Genomic DNA, 13,230 nt, shown 5'->3' on the forward strand with positions numbered 1-13,230 from the left:
TTTTCTTTAACAGGTAATTAGGGAAGGGGGTAAATAATTCAAAAAAATTAGTTCAGGGGGGTAGATATTACAAAAAATAATAGTTTAAGTGTGTAGTAGGCAATTTTGCCATAGTTTAGGGGTGTTTTTATGCTTTATCCCTAAATCCTTTTGACTTCTTTATATGATATATTGTAGGCTTGTAAAATAGACTAGATTGAGGTAAAAGAGACATGTCTGTTGTAATGTTGATAAACAATTTTTTTTATATATACTGAATGATAAAAGATTTGTACTTTTATACTTGTCATTTAGTTAATGCTTTTTCCTTGACGCAGGCAATCTGAAGCTTCCCTTTTTGTTCTTGACAAATGGTTAGTTCTATCAATGAACTGACATGCTTTTAGCTTATCATTTGAGACATAAGCCTGTTTTTCTTTTGATCAAATAAATCTGGTTGGTCATTCACAAAATTGATCCATGGCTAACATTCACATTCTTAACAATCCGTTTTGTCTAAAATTTTCTAGGAATTCAGTGTTTATATTCAGTGGCTGAAATATTTGCTAGGGTAGTGGTTTGCTCATCTACTAGATAGAATTTAGTTGTCACTGTCTCAATACTGACTGAAATTAGGAGGGCTCAACTAGAATCCACATTTGTGGACGTTTCGTATGTCCTCTTTCCAGATTTATGGCGATTGGTGAGGTCCAAAAAAATAGACAGGTGTCCAGAACGTTATCCTTGTTCCCCTAAATTGAATTTAGCATCTTGAGTAGATGATTTCCTGGAAATCTGTACTGGAAAAACTTGTGGCTTCTGCCTGAGCTTTGACATGATAAAATTAAGCACTACGTACAAATGAGTTGATATGTGTATACATTTTTTTCTCCTCTCTGTTTCACAATATTGACATTTATAGACGAATCATCGTTAGGTACAATTCTAAGAAGTGACGTTCTGCTCTAAGACATGATGAATAGACAGCAAAGTTTTATGTTGATTTGTCCGTCTGTGATCTTTCTGCAGGAGGTGGTACCCCAGAGTCTAAAAGAGCCTCTGAGTTAAGTGAACTCCTTGGAGTGAACATCTTACCTTCTCAGGTAATCTTCCGAGATCGAAGAAATAATAGTAGGCTTTTTGTTGTGTTGCTTCGCTTTTCAGCTGGATGCACCATCCTTGTTCCCCTATTGCTTACATAGTACTAACTCTTACAGGATAGGGACTACCGAAAATAAGAAAAAACTGTTAGGAGAGGGAGAGAGATCTAAATTGTATGTTTGTGGGTGCAGGTCCTGCTGGGGCACTCACCTTTTAGGAATTTGCTAAAGAGGTATATGCGCTACATAACATTATTTGGAGTAGGTCCTCTTGGATATAATTCTTCTTCTTCTTCTTCTGCTTGCTTAATCTTTAACATGTTGTTTCTGAAAGGAAAGGTGCCACAAGAGAGCACTTCTCACGTTGCCATTTACATAAAAGGGGGTGCTAATATATCAATCCATCAACAATCTTTTGTGTTAATAAAGATATTATTGTTGAAGACATTAAAAGTGTCTACAAATTTCGGATTTGGTAATAACAACAGCAAAGTTTTCCTTGATTTATGCAGATAACTAAGCAATAGAGTTTTATTTTGTTTGCCCTAGTCTCCTGTGTTGTTCTGCAGTTTAAGAGTCTTCATGAAACTGCTTCAGTCTTCCAAAATATACCATGCAAATCCTGGAAATTCAAATTCTTTCATTGGTTTTTTCTTTTACTAGATTTGAGAATGAGCTCATTGTTGTCACTGGAAAAGGTGAACCTGCTGAAGTGATGTCTGAATATGGTTTCAAGTAAGATTTAGCTTTTATATTAGCCTTCAAATTTTGCAAGTTCTCCTGGAAGAAGTACGTTTACTTCTTTTCCTATCAAACTATGGCCAGAAAAGTTCTCTCCCTGGAAGAGTATGCATCATACTTTGATGACATTGACCCCGTAGCTCAGTTCAAAAGGTGGACAAGAACAGCAAAGCCCTTAAAGTGGCCAAGAAATTCGTCAGAGTTGGTGGCACCACAAATAGTTGTTTTGTCTGATAGAGTTAAAGCATTATTTGTTGCCAGTGATCCTGTTGATTGGGGGAGGGATATACAGGTAAATTTTCTTCCTTTTCTTGGTAAATGGACAAAGATGATGGTTTTAGTTTCTTCTTTGATCTTGAACTAATAGTTCCATTGTTAGTTGTTTTTTTAATCTAAGGGACTATGAAATTATAGGTGTGTTTTTAGTAACTTAGCCCGAGATTGATTTTTCACAAATTATCAAATACACGTCTTCACCTTGTAGAAGGGGGGAAGAAATGAGCTTTATATATAGCTAACATTTTGTCTCTGTTTGTTACGCTAAAGATCCTTCTTATCTGTAGGACTTCTTGATGCTTCGTATAGAAATTATTCATAGTTACAGGTTATGGAAAAAAATGGTCTTTGGATGTGTTCTCTTAGCCAAATAAGGAGGCATTTCAGTCCTACTTGTAGCTATTTTTTCAAACAATAATCTATTTTCAGACAGTAGAAAATACCTGGACTATACCATCATATGTTTTTCTCAGTTAAGATGGTTAGTCTGGCACCAGCAATTTTAGCCATAAACAACAGCAACTACCACATCATCGAAGTCATTCCAAATGCTTTTACCTAAAATACTGAGCTTTGAGCTGCATCATGTAGGCACAAGAACGAAGTTTAGCAGATTGGTTGAGGACAAATCTTTTGGATGGCTTGAATTGCTTGATATTGGGCCTTATTTATTTTGGAATGCATCTTTCTTCGCCTGTTTGTTTCATCATATTAAAACCTTTGAAGAACATCACTAGAGAGCTAAGTGTGAAGGGAAAACAGGAATTGACAGATCATCAACCCTTTCCCTTTCTTTTCCATATGGGAACTAGGGTGTAAATGAAAAATCAAAAATATTTTAATTTCATTCTCTCTCTCCCCCCTGCCCTCCCCCGCCCCTAATGGTGTATCCCTGGCGCATACTTCGGCTGGTTTTCTCTAATTTACTTTCATGCATTCTGCTTCTTCTCACTAGCTGAATGATACAGGTTCTCTGTGATATTTTGACATCTGGAGGTCTTCCTGGAAAGGAGAGTGAGCATCAGCCATATTTATATTTTGCCGCCGATGATCTCGAATACCAGGTTGCTAATAAAGCTAATCCTAGATATACCTCACTCACTTTTGTTAGTATCCAGTACATCTGCAGAACTGCACGGCTTTTCAAGAAAAATGTTATTCCTTAAAAATGATTCTGATCTTCTCAGAATTAATTGAATCATGGAATCAAAGGAAAAAATCATCAAAAGAGGATGCTATTAATCATCAAGTACGACATAGGAGAATGGAGATAGTAGATGCTTTGTCTAAGCAGTTGCTATTTGCAAGTGTTGATTCTCTGCATGCATCTTCAATACTATGACATTATGGGTCAAGTCTGTCATATTTTCTTATTTTGCATATATAATTACTGGCATAGCTTCTGGTCTAACCTCTTATATGATGTTTGCTTATTGAGAGTACTGATCAGGCGTCAACTTAGGCAGGCAGCATTTTCTTGCGAGCATCTTGGTGCACATTCAGAATTGCCCTAGAAAGTGTCTTTAACAGGTAGTTCTATTTTCTTCCAACTTCTCACTTCTGCCTTTTGAGATATCTAATATACAGTAGCAGTATGGACAGACTAAAGATGTGCAAGAGATATTAAAATTTAGATCTCATGCTAAGAAATTCACAGAATTCACATGAAGCCTTTGGAGTATACAACTTTTGGGAAGCCAAATCCATTTGTTTTCCAAAATGCTGCGGCCTTATTGAGAAATCTTCAACTCTCTAGTCAAAGTAATGACTTCTCCGGCGATGGATACACTGTACATGTTTTCAGAACCCTGTACATGATTGGTGACAATCCTTTTGTTGACATAAAAGGTGCACGTCAGGTTAGTGGCTTGTTTACATGATTCCATCACACCCTGATTGCTTCTGATAATCACTATCTTGAAGTTCATTGTCTATATGAATGTAACGAGCATGCTGTTCAATTTTAGGCAGGGCATCCTTGGTTTTCAATTTTGACAAGGACTGGTGTTTTCAAGGAAAGAGGAAATCATGCAGAATTTCCTGCTGATCTAGTAAGTTTGTCTATTCTGTACTGATGCATAAGTTCCCTTGCTCATTATCAACTAGTGAAGTAGCCCACGCTTCGCGCGGTACAACCACGACATTAATGTATAGAGGATATAATTGATACCATTATAATTTACTCATGACATAATAGATTAAATTTCTTATGTATATACATATATAGTAATTAATTTTATATTAAATAAAATTTATAGTACAACAACAACAACAATCCAGTGAAATCCCACAACGTGGGGTCTGGGGAAGGTAGAGTGTACGCAGACCTTACTCCTACCAAGGTAGGACGGCTGTTTCCAAAAGACCCTCGGCTCAATAAAAAGCATAAAAAAGGTCAGATAAGGCTAAGAAATTCAAAGTGATATGAAAATGCAAATAACGAAAGCGACACAGATAAAATAGGATAATCAAAGTACAGGAAATAACAGATAATAGCAGAAATCAAAGCACAAGAAATTATACTGCGATAATGCGCCTACTAATAAGGAAGGATAACGAGACTATCTACTAGCCTACTACCCTAATCTGGGTCCTCCAAACCCTCCTATTTAAGGTCATGTCCTCGGTAAGCTGTAATTGCGCCATGTCCTGTCTAATCACCTCTCCCTAATACTTCTTCGGCCTACCCCTACCTCTTCTGAAACCATCCATGGCCAACCTCTCACACCTCCGCACTGGGGCATCTGTGTCTCTCCTCTTCACATGCCCAAATCATCTTAGTCTCGCTTCCCGCATCTTTTCTTCCACCGAGGCCACTCCCACCTTGTCCCAAATAGACTCATTCCTAATCCTGTCACTCCTGGTGTGCCCACACATCCATCTCAACATTCTCATCTCGGCAACTTTCATCTTTTGAACATGAGAGATCTTAACTAGCCAACACTCCGCCCCATACAACATAGTCGGTCTAACCACCACTTTGTAGAACTTGCCCTTAAGTTGTGGCGGCACCTTCTTGTCACATAGCACTCCGGAAGCGAGCCTCCATTTCATCCACCCTGCCCCAATACGATGTGTGACATCATCGTCAATCTCCCCGCTGCCTTGCATGAATGACCCAAGATACTTGAAACTACTTTTCTTCTGGATGGCCTGGGTACCAAGCCTCACTTCCACGCCAACCTCCTGAGGTGCTTCACTGAACTTGCACTCCAAGTACTCTGTCTTGGTCCTACTCAGCTTAAACCCTTTAGACTCCAAGGTATGTCTCCAACCCTCCAGCTTAGCGTTAACTCCGCTATGAGTCTCGTCAATCAGGACTATGTCATCCGCGAAAAGCATACACCATGGCACCTCACCTTGAATTTGCCGCGTCAATCCATCCGTCACCAAGGCAAATAAAAACGGACTAAGAGCTGATCCTTGGTGCAACCCCATCACAACTGGGAAGTGCTCTGAGTCTCCTCTTACTGTCCTTACCCTGGTTTTGGCTCCCTCATACATGTCTTTGATCACCCTAATATACGCCACAGGTACACCTTTAGCCTCCAAGCTCTTCATAGGATCTCTCTTGGAATTTTGTTGTAAGCCTTTTCTAGGTCGATGAATACCATGTGTAAGTCCCTCTTCCTTTCCCTATACTGCTCCACCAGTCTCCTCACAAGATGGATGGCTTCTCTAGTTGAGCGTCCTGGCATGAATCCGAACTGGTTCTCTGAAATAGACACGCCTCTCCTCACCCTCATCTCCACCACCCTTTTCCACACTTTCATAGTATGGCTTAGCTGCTTGATACCTCTATAGTTGTTGCAACTCTGGATATCCCCCTTGTTCTTGTATAGAGGGATCATTACACTCGACCTCCATTCTTCGGGCATCCTTGCCGTCTTAAAGATGACATTAAACAACCTAGTCATCCACTCCAAACCTACCGAGCCCACGCTCTTCCAAAATTTCCCAGGAATCTCGTCAGGTCCGGTCGCTCTTCCCCTGCGCATCCTACGAACAACACCCTTAACCTCCTAAACCTTAATACTCCTGCAATACCCAAAATCGTGATGCCTCCCTGTATGTTCCAAATCTCCCAACACAATGTCTCTGTCCCCTTCTTCATTCAAGAGTTTGTGGAAGTATGACTGTCATCTCTGTCTAATGAGAGTCTCCTCTACCAGTACTTTGTCATGCTCGTCCTTGATGCACTTCACTTGATCCACATCACGTGCCCTTCTCTCCCTCGCCTTGGCTAGCCTGAACAATTTGTGATCCCCGCCTTTCTCCTTTAGTTCAGCATAAAGGCGTTCAAAAGCTGCCGTTTTTTGCCGTCGAAACCGCCAACTTCGCCTCCTTCCTCACTATCTTATAAAGTTCCCTATTCGTCCATTTCTCCACCTCATCCTTACTTTCTATCAACTTCGCATACGCCACCTTCTTTGCTTCCACCTTCCCTTGAACTTCTCCATTCCACCACCAGTCCCATCGATGCCGACCACGACTACCTGTCGAGACCCCCAACACTTCCCTTGCTACAACCCTAATGCAACTAGCCGTCCTATCCCACATACTGGTCGCATCCCCACTACTATCCCAGGCCCCCATATTCTTCAATTTCTCTCCCATCTCCAGGGCATTAGTCGTGGTCAAACTCCCCCATCTGATCCTAGGTCGGTCATTCACGACCCTCTTCATCCTCGTCATCTTGATCCCTAAATCCATCACCAAGAGCTTATGTCGGGTTGTAAGGTTATCGCTCGGAATGACCTTACAGTCTTTGCACAGACCTTTATCATCCTTCCTAAGGAGTAAAAAGTCTATCTGAGTCTTAGCCACCGAACTACGGAAGGTTACCAAGTGCTCCTCCTTCTTTGGGAAACTCGAATTAGCTATCACCAACCTAAAAGCTCTAGCAAAATCCAAAAGTGACACTCCTCCATTCCTGTCCCCGAAGCCAAAGCCTCCATGCACATCATCATAACATCCCGAAATAGGCCCGATGCGCCCATTGAAATCCCTTCCCACGAAAAGTTTCTCAGTAGGCGGTATGCCTCCCATTAACTCATCCAAATCCTCCCAAAAGCTCCTTTTCTCCTCCTCGCCTAAGCCCGCTTGCGGCGCATATGCACTAATAATATTCAAAGAGAGCCCTTCAACGACCACCTTAACCGACATCATCCTATCAGTGACTCTCCTAACCTCTACCACCTGATCCCTTAATTCACTATCTACTACAATGCCTACCCCATTCCTATATTTCGACCTACCGGAGAACCAAAGCTTATACCTGTCTACCTCCTTAGCTTTAGGACCTACCCATTTGGTCTCTTGAACACAAGCTATATTAACCTTCCTCTTCTTAAGAATCTTAACTAGCTCTATGGACTTCCCCGTCAACGTCCCAATGTTCCAAGATCCTACTCTCAACCTAGACGCTCATTTAACCCACTTACCTCTCCTAACCCTCGCCCCCTTCCCTGAACGAGAACATGACCCTAGTCTACCATCAATACCCAAAGCCACGAAAATGAGTATGAACTAATAAATTATTCAAAGGTCTAAAGTCAGCAAAATGTAACTACAAGTGTATGAACAAAGAATAGATATGGCAACCGGAGGTACCAACTCCAGTTGAACTGAACCTGGTCGCCGCCAGGAACACTGTTCACCGTCGGAGGTACTGTTCACAAAGACCTGAAAGGGAGAAGAAAAGAGGGGGGAAAGGAGAGAGAAAGAGAGGACTGGCCGGAAAATGATGCCGGAAAAGGTCGTCGGCGACGGAGCAGCGATGTTCTGGCAGCGCCAGAAGCAGATAACAAAGGGAAAAAAAAGAGAAGAGAAGAAGAAGAGGAGAAGAAGAAAAGAGAAGAGAGAAGAACAGTAAATCTGGCCGGAAAAGTGGTCGGCGTTACCTGGTCGCCGGCGTTACCTGAACGTGACAGTGGCCGGAAAATCGTTACCTGGATCTGAACAGTGAATCTTACCGTTGGGTTGGGTGAGCAGAGGAGAATTTTATTTTTTAAAAAATAAAATTTATAGTATGTTTTAAACATAGGTAAATGAAAAAGTATATATATATATATATATAAATTTATAGATATTTGTTTTTGAAAACTTTTTGACTTCAAATCTAGATCAAATTTTAACGTCTGTATGTTAATTTATTTTAACACTTTTATATTTTTCTCTATTTTTTATTCTAAATTAATGATAACAACAATAAAAGAAGAAGGAATGGAAAAAATAAAATAAAAACTGAATAAATATAATCTGAAATTCCCTGAGTTAAATCGTAAGAATCTCGTCTACATATAGTCCTGTCAGTTTTCCTTTTATTTTTCTCTCTCTAGTTTTAATTTTCTTTCTTAATTCCCTACTTTGCCATTTTCCACAAAAATGTCAAATTCGTTTATGCGCAAGTGGAAGAGAGCAGTTTAAATTCAATATGTAATTACAAGCTTCTTGTACAATAGTAGTTTAAAACAATTTTGAGAATACAAGTGTTTAATTGGATTAGTTTCTTAAATAAAATTGAAAAGTATAAGTTTATTTTTTATTTCAATCAGATATTTGTAGAAGATAAAATCATAAATTACCACTATTTATGAACCATAACTTAAACCTAAAATATGATTAAAACTCGTCATCTATGATAGAATAACTAAATTATTTCAGCAAAATATACATACTATCAAATTAAAAGGTCTAATGAAATAAACAGATTTTATGGCTTTCCATTTCTACAACTCCACCTTTGTCTTCTTCCATTATTTTCTTCGTTGGACAATTAATTCTTGTCTTCGCATATATATAGAGAGAATAATTAAGAAAAGAAAAGATAGGAAACCGAATATCTTAGAGATAACCTTGCAAGCTATTGCACAGGAGCTGGGTTTACTTTGTGCGCACCCGAAGGGTAGCGGCTGCCGGTTCCCATGTCATAAAAAAAAAAGGAATATAATAAAGTATGGAATTGCATTTGTATTTTTTTGAGATTATAACATTATATCAAGGACCTCAAGAATGGCCTTGTCTCTTCCGTCTTTCAACAGTATTTTAATCCTGCTTGAATCATCGAAAAATTCAAGGAAGCTCCTTTAAGGTCTTAATCCTAAAAGCGGACAAAATAGAAAAAAAGATCTGGTACATTATATTAGTTTCGATAAAGCGTAAAAGAAATCGACGCATTGAATCATAGTTCCTAGACTTTTGCCAGAGCAGGAAAAGGAAAAAAAAATACAACAATCTAAGATTCACAATAGCACCAAAATTAAACTGAAAAATTTATGATAGAACAAATCAAACTAATTATATTAGAAACAAAAGAACAATGTAGGAACCAACAGAAAATAAATAATACTACTCCCTCAAATTGTTGGAAGAACAAAAGAACACAATATTACCCTATCATATTCAAGAATTTAGTTGGATGAACAAACTTAAAGTGCGTGAAAGATTTATTGCAACCTTCTTATTTCCCACTTAAATAGTTGAAGAATTCCTATGCTCTATTGATTAATAATTTAATTTAAAAAAAACGGTTACAAGTGACTTTATTAGAGAAATGTAAAGAAAACAAGCGGCTAGAGGTGGAGGAAAGGTGTAGTGAAAATAATTAAGAGGTGTAATTAAGAGAATTAAGAGAGTGGCTTTTGAATTATTTAATAGATAGCATATTGATTTTAAAGTGAGAGGAAATCCAAAAAAAAAAGGAGAAAAAAGATAAATGATATTCTAGGCCATGGAGAGGTGTCATCTCACCTTGTTTATCCCTAGCTTTATATTATATATAGATATAGATATAGATTCCTGTGCTTCAGTTTTCAAAGTTCCTTCGCTTATTATCAGTTCCTGTGCTTCAATTTTCAAAACTCCCTTACCCTTAAATAATCCAATCATTGCTGATGTAATTATTACCATATTACCATGCTTGGTTGCATGAATGGGAGAGAATGGTAAATTTACTCCTGGCCTTTTGGTAAGAATGGAAGAAGTAAAAGATATAGTTCCCCTGGACAATCGACTTCAGAGAAACCAAAAAATGGTATTTGAGTGTTCCATTTTCACTTGCCCTTTTTTACTTCCTTATCAATAGGTGGAACTAACCCTCACTTTTACTGCTTCTCCACCCACCGTTCCTCTTTTAGCTCCAATCAAACATCGCGTTTGTTTCCAACCTGGCGAGTAATTTACTTAGCCTTTAAAGCTCTCCAGTGTCATTCTCTCAGTAGATGGAACTATTATTTCATATCATTTACACGCGTTTTCCTGTAAACCCCTCCTCCTAATGTACTTCCCCTTAAAGAATTTACATTTCATCAGGAGGACAATTTTTTGTTTGAAGCTCTTGAGAGGTTTGAACATAGATCGTCCTGACCTTCCAAAATGAACTTTTTACAAATATTTTATGAATAAGCACCATTTCACTTTTATTTGCTGCTTCTGCAGGTGGTCGACTCTGTCGAAGAGGCAGTAGATTTCATTTTGAAGAGGGAGTCCAGTGAGTAGCATTGAGAGTTTAATTTTCTGACTTACTGCCGTGTTTCCTTTGCACGTAGATATTTGTGATCTTCAAGTTGAAGTTTGTTAAAGTAACTCAAATAGTAATTTTGTTGTCAGGACTAACATTATCGTTAGCATGTTAGCGAACTTGAACTGCTATTTTGTTAATTACACCTTAGTTTCATTTCTTCATTCTTTAGTAATCCCCCTCTTCTCAACTCAGGACTGTCATATCATTCATTATTTTTATAGATAACAGAAATGATGTTCGTCCAAGAGCATGGCCTAGTCGTTAATGATGTAGCAAAACCATGAGATACAATCCAAATCGAAGCAGAGGCAAAAAACACTAAATTATTTCATGTAGATTTGCATGTTAATGAAATTAAATTTCGTTTGTTTTGAGAGATAAATTTGAGCAAAATTTGAGCAAGTTTTTCAATAATAAGGGTCTCATAGTTGAGAGGCAAACTTGAGCCAGTCCACTAATGATAGAGGCATATTTAGGACCAAATTTAAATGGAGGGCCTGCATGTTTTATTTCTCATGGACTTTTTTTGCTTTTCCGTAAATAAATATTACAGACTGCAAAAGACTTTTAATAAAAATAACTTATAAAAATATTAATTCAATTGAGAATACTACAGAAAGTTTAGATAACTAAACAAACAAACAAAAAAATACAAGACAGATTGCTGAAAAAAGAAGGAATTTCCATTAACAATTGGAGAGAGATCCACCCAAAAAAGATGCAAATACGTGTAGTAATAAAAAAGAAAGGAACTTCATTTTTCAGACCTTTGATATTATCATTCTTCTCTCCATTCTCACGCTACCTTCAATTTAAATAATGCATGATTACTACCCTTGCAGATTCTCACGCTACCTTCAATTTAAATAATGCATAATTACTTAATGTAGATTCATCATACATATTGATACGGCTCATTATTGTCGAGATAATGATCCAGTTTTCACATTTGTCTTGTAATGCATTCGATTAATAATAAACAAGAAAATCATGGTATCTACTTTTGAGTTTTAGCAAAGGCGTAGATATGCTTGGTGGGGACCATCCCAATCACAACTTAATCATAAATTTAGTATGTTTTTTTTTTTTTTATTCTTTTATCTTATTTATATTTCCGATTAAAGACCTTTTGCACAGGAAGTATTTATGTTGAATCACTCCATAAATAAAATAATTAGCTCACCTTACGTTTTAGAAACCAAATAAGGAATAACACGTATAGCACAAATCAAAACCATACTTTTTCCTTCATCCTCATACGTCATACACTCTTTGACTTGCAAATCCAACTTCGAATTGAATTGTTGTTCAACACGAAATTATGATTTTCGTCGTACGGATCTTCACTATTCAACAATATTTGTTAGAGTATAATATACTAGATAATTCTGATCCCCAAGACTTAAGTAGAAATTACCTGTCATTTTTATCTCCGTTGGGACTAAATAAACAACATTTGTTCTTCAGGTAAGAAAAATATTTATCAAAGCTCAATACATGCATTAAATAGATAAACATGCTACCTATGATTATACATTAAGAGTGTGCTCGGTATGGAGGAAAATGTTTTTCTGAAAAATGCGTTTTGGAAAATAAGTGAGTTTCTACTTATTTTCTCATATTCGGTAGGGTAGTGAAAAATAAGTGCTTACTTATTTTCTCATGTTTAGTTGGTTAGTAGCAAACATTTTTCGGGAAATACCCACCCAAGCCTGACCAACCCTACCCCACACCCACGACCCACCATCCACCACCCACCCATCCACCCATCCCCCAACCAAATCCCACCCTTACCCAACCACCACCCTCGAACACACTTCATCTTCACCTATCCACCACCCACTCCACTCCAATTTAACCACACAAACTTCTCATTTTTTTTATAGGGGGTGGGTAGAGTGGGTGGGTGGTGTAGAAAACAAAAGAAAAAACTTTTCAAAACTTTTTTAACAAAACAAAATTGATTTTTTCGGAGGGGATCACTACAACACAGTGTACCTATAGCTACGAAATTTAAGCTATGAATTTAAAAAGCATAGCTATTACCTAGCAATAGCCACAAATTTTGGAATTCCGTAGCTATTTATAAATTCGTAAAATTTCTTAGCCACGAAAATCAAATTGGCAAAGCTAATTCCTTATTTTTGTTATAATTGCTAACAATCGTGGCAATAACAACCTAAATAGCTATAACTTTATTGCTACAATAAAATTTTGTAGCTGATAATAAGTTTTTGCCACGTAATGAAAATTATTGTATAGTAACTTTTTAGCCACAATAAATTATTTGAAACAAAATGTTGTAGCTAAAGAAATATTTTTGCTTCAAGTTATAAAAATTTGAGGCAATAGTTAAACAATATAGCCACAAATTTTTTGTTACACCTCGAAAATTTCAGGTCATTGTGCGGTGAATGGACTGATGCAAGTCAAGGTGTATATGACGTTCCTACAAGTAAGAAGGGATACTTAGTGATTCTAATTAAGATTCCAAAGACACTTGAGGCAAGAGAAGAAAGTTCGTCGAAGGAAGTGAAGTATAAGTTGTGTTCGGAAGGGGTTTTGTAACAACCGAGCTAAGGTTGATTTAGGAATGTCTTGAAGAGAAGC

General features: G+C 37.6%; 1 pseudogene; it reads left to right on the plus strand.

Annotated features, from left to right (window-relative positions):
• Positions 1 to 205: 205 nt before the first annotated feature.
• Positions 206 to 10,781, plus strand: LOC132612976 (mitochondrial hydrolase YKR070W-like; annotated as a pseudogene).
• The last annotated feature ends 2,449 nt before the right edge of the window (positions 10,782 to 13,230 follow it).

This window comes from Lycium barbarum, chromosome 10 (assembly GCF_019175385.1).
Source record: "Lycium barbarum isolate Lr01 chromosome 10, ASM1917538v2, whole genome shotgun sequence".
NCBI classification, from domain to species: Eukaryota; Viridiplantae; Streptophyta; class Magnoliopsida; order Solanales; family Solanaceae; genus Lycium; species Lycium barbarum.